This window comes from Chrysochloris asiatica, unplaced genomic scaffold (genome assembly GCF_000296735.1).
Source record: "Chrysochloris asiatica unplaced genomic scaffold, ChrAsi1.0 scaffold00072, whole genome shotgun sequence".
NCBI lineage: Eukaryota > Metazoa > Chordata > Mammalia > Afrosoricida > Chrysochloridae > Chrysochloris > Chrysochloris asiatica.
This window is the reverse complement of record NW_006408590.1, coordinates 4814693-4819564: the sequence shown is the minus strand read 5'-3', so window position 1 is coordinate 4819564 and position 4872 is coordinate 4814693.

The window sequence follows — 4872 nt, the reverse complement described above, 5'->3', positions numbered from 1 at the left end:
GGTCCATGTGTATGTTGTTGTTGTTAAGTGCCGTCGAGTTGGTTCTGACCCATAGTGACCCTGTATATGGTTTCCAAGGAGTGACTGGTGAACTTGAACTGCCAACCTTGTGGTTCAAACCGACTTTGAAGTCATTGATCTTGCAAAATTCTATAATGAAATCTCCAGCATCGTTTTTATCACCAAGGCCATATTTTTCAAACATTGATCCTTCTGTCCAAAGGTTTTTCCAACCTTTGCATTCCAATCACCACTAATTATCAATACATCTTGATTGCATGTTTGATCAATTACAGACTGAAGAAGTTAGCAGAATTCTTCAATTTTGTCATCACTGGCTTTAGTGATTGCTGTGTAAATTTGAATAATCGTGATATAAACTGGTGTTCCTTGTAGATATATGAATACTATCCTATCACAGACAACATTGTACTTCATGACAGTCTTACTATGTTCTTTTTGATGATGAATGTGACTCCATTCCTCCTTAATCAGTCATTTGGCATAGTAAATTATGTGATTGTCAGATTCAAAATGGCTAATACCAGTCCATTTCAGCTCATTAATGCCTAGGATATCATTGTTTTTGCGTTGCATTTCTTTTCTTTTTTTTGCATGTCATTGCTGATAATTTTCCTGTTTTCCTAGTTTCATACTTTTTATATTCCATGTTCTGATTATTAATGGATATTTACAACTGTTTCTCTTCATTTTTTCTTGTGTCCCATCAGCAAACGAAGATCCCTAGGGCTTTATTCCACTTGCGTCACCATGGTCAACTCTACTTTGAGGAGGCAGCTCTCCCTCAGTCGCATTTTGAGTGACTTCCAACCTGAGGGGCTCATCTTCTGGCACAATATCTAGCAATATTCTGGTGCTTTTCATAATGTTTCAATATCCAATAATCTAGTGCTGACAGTGTTCCGCTGTTATTCATAATATTGTCAGTGTCAGACTGCAAAGTCATTTGAACTGCAAGGTTCGTGGTTCAAGCTCATCAGCTGCTCCTTGGAAACCCTATACAGGGTCACTATGGGTCGGAATCAACTCGATGGAACTTAACAACAACAACAAAAAATATTCAGAATTAGTCTGTCTCGCCTTCTTCCTAGTCTATCTTAGTCTGGAAACTTATCTGAAGCCTGTTCACCATGGGTGACCCTGCTGGTTTTTAAAATACCAGTCGCATGGCTTCCAGAATCACAGCAACACATAAGCCACCCCAGCACAACAAACTGACAGATGAGTGGTGGGAAGAAGTTGGTAGAATTCATCATTTTCATCATAGAAATCCTACTTAGGGTTTCTAAAATGATATCATCACAGGATTTGGCATCTTTTCCCTGTAGAGCAGCTGGTGGGTTTGAACAACCAACCTTACAATTAGTATCCCAATACCTAACTCAAAGCACCACCGGTGCTCCTTATTCTAAGCACAAAAACTTAGGAAACACAGTGCCAAAACAGATACTATTTTAGAAGTAAATTCAGTATGATAGTACATCCACTCCTGACCTTGTCAGTTTAAACATGATTATAGTTTTCCCCTTTAGTGTCTTTAATTGGGTAAATTGAGAATCCATTTTAAGTATTGTTTTGACCATAGAGAGAATGGTGAGTCAAACAGATGAATAATAAATTCCTCAAAGAGCAGACTGGTATTTCAAGACCTGGTACTGCCCTTGTCAATGGCCTTAGCCACTGACTCCCTAGCCTGCTGCTCCCACTAGTCTGCCTAATACCAACCTGACTGATGTGCTGATTTAGTGACAAGTCACTATTGTTAATTGCTGTCAAGCTCATTGTGATTCATGTGTTCCCATGTGTACAGAGTACTAAGGGAAGTCAAAAGCTTCATAGAATGACAAGATAATTAAAAATTTCCTTGAAATTTTAACACCCCCTCCCCTTATTCTGAAAAGGAGCTCTGGTAGCATAGCGGTAGTTACGAATCAGGCTGTGAACCGCAAGGTCAGCAGTTCGAAACTACCAGCTGTTCCACAGGAGAAAGATAGGCGTTGTGCTCCCATAAAGATTTACAGCCTCGGAAACCCTGTACTATGAGTCAGAACCGACTCCACGGCACACAGCCACCACCACCACCTCATTCTGAGCAGATTGCCAGGTACCTCTAAGTCTTCTACGTGGGTTTGAACAGCAAACCTTTCGGCTACGAGTTGAACACTTAACCGTTTACAATATCCAGGGAAAGATCACTGCTCTACTTTTTATTCCTTAAATGTACTATGGACCCATTTCTCTTTGTGTCTACCAAGGAACAAAACCTCCAAAGATAAGGAACAGCAAACACAGAGTCTCTGCTTTGTGACCCTGCGACAAGGGAGGGATTTAAGAAAGAGCTTTCATTATCTCCTCTTTAGGTGTCTGAGCAGCCAGTCATCCTCCTATTGTATATTAGGAATTTGTTTCCTTTTCTGTGTCTGTTGTGTATTGTAACATTATTTGAAGGCAAGAGTGGATGTTTATTCATGTCTGTTTTCCTGGCATCTAGCAAAGGCTGCACACAGAAGCATATAATAAATATTTATTAGTAAAATAAAGTGGAATGAAAATATTAGTAGGCCATTTAGTAGTGGACATAAATGAATAAATAAACATTTTCAAAGCTAAAGAAAGAACAAATAATTAAATTTTATATGATATTTATTAGTCAAATTATGTCAATTATTTCTTTTTAGGATATGTATTTCCTCCCAGTTTCTCCAGGTAGTACCAGCTTGTAAAATTAGCTACTTTTCTAAATGAATACACTGTTTTAACTTTATGTCATGAATATATATTTTTTACTAATTATGTTGTTGTTAGGAGCAATGGAGTCAGTTCCAACTCATAAAGACCCTATTTACAACAGAATGAAACACTGCCCAGTTCTGTGCCAGCTTCATAATTGTTGTTACGTTTGAGCCTACTGCTGCTGCCACTGTGCCAATCCACGTCATTGGGGTATTCATCTTTTTAGGGGGCTCTCCACTTAACCAAGTATATGATGTCCTTCTCCAGGGACTGATCCCTCCTGAAAACACATCTGAAATATGAGGGACAGAGTGTCACCATCTTGGCTTCTAAGGAATATTTTGGCTGGATTTTTAACACAGTTTTGCTTGTTTTTCTGCACGCAGCCATGGTATTTTTAATATTCTTCTCCAGCATCATAACTCAAATGCATCAATTCCTCTATGGTCTTCCTTATTCATGGTCCAACTTTCACATGCCTATGAGGATCCTGAAGATACCATGGCTTGAGTCAGACACACCTTAGTCCTCAAATCTTTACTCTTGAACACTTTAAAAAAGTCTTTTGCAGCAGATTTACCTAATGCAATTATATTGGCTTTATTTTACTCTTATTTCCAACATCTTAAGGTGGAAGTTTAGATAATTTATTTTGTTGTTGTTGTTGTTGTTATGTGCTGTGGAGTCGGTTCCGACTCATAGCGATCCTGTACTGGGTTTCTGAGGCTGTAAATCTTTATGGGAGCAGAAAGCCTCATCTTTCTCCCGTGGAACAGCTGGTAGTTTCGAACTGCTGACCCAGAGGTTAGCAACCCAATTTGTAACCTTTACGATACCAGAGCTCCATGACCTCTCCTTTTATAACTTAAGCATTTAAAGCTATAAAGGTCTCTTTGAACATTACTGTAGATGTATTCCAAAATTTTAATTCATATGAGTTGCCATAATGTTTTTATTAAAAATAATTTCTAATTCCTTTCTTAACATTTTATTTAACCCATGGGTACTTAAGAAACATTTTTTTTTTAAATTTTAGATATTTTTCCAAGATAATTTTTGTTATTGCTTAATAGTTTGTTCTATTGTGAAAACATACTTTCTATAATTTTGATCATTTTACATTTTTTGAGACCTTATGTTCCTCAGCCTGTTGTTTATCTTGTTGAATGTCTATATGCAATTGTAAAGAGTATGTGTTCTGTTCTTTGGGTTGAAATAGTCTATAAATATCAATGTAGTGATCTTGATTAATAGTGTTATTCAAGTCCTTTATATATTTTCTCATTTTTTATTCTGATTTCTGAAAGAGAACTGTTGGAATTTCCAACTATAACTTTAGATTTGCCTGGGTTTTTTTTCTGGTCATGTTGCTAGTCTGTCCGTTTTTGCATCCTGTATTTTGAAGCTCTGTTTAGGAACTCTGGTTGTGCAGGGGTTAAGCACTCAGCTGGTTACGTCAACTGTTTGACACCAGTCGCTCTGTGGGGAGAAAGATTTGTCAGTTTACTTTCATACAGCTTGCAGCCCTGGAAACCCTATAGGCAGTTCTACTCTGTCCTACAGGGTACTGCGAGTCAGAATCAATGTGACAGGAATGGATTTGGTTTTACTTTTGTTATTAGGTATATAGATATGTAATTGATGAACTGACCTTTTTATCACTATGAACTGTTTCTCCTTATGCATTGCACTATTTCGTCCTCTGAATTCTACTTTTTTGACATTGTTATACTCATTCTAACTTCCTTATTATTAATGCTTGAAAGGTATATCTTTTCATCTTTTTTTTCTATCCTATGTCATTATAGTTAAAGTACATTTTATCTGGTAGCATATAGTTGGCTCTTGCTTTTGAAAAATTCTAGTCTAATAAATCTTGCCTATTACTTGAAATTCGCAGAGCCTGTAAATTTCACATAAGTTTTAATATTCTTGGTTTACGTTACCATCTTGTAACTTGTCTTGCTAGGTCTTGTTTCCCCCACCCCTTCTTTGTTTCTGCTCTTATTTGGGTTAGCTATATTTTAGCATTTATTTTTTCTCCATTATTGAGTTACATATATATATATATTTCAGTCTGGTGCATTAACCCACAGTGCCACACCAGGACTCTTGTAA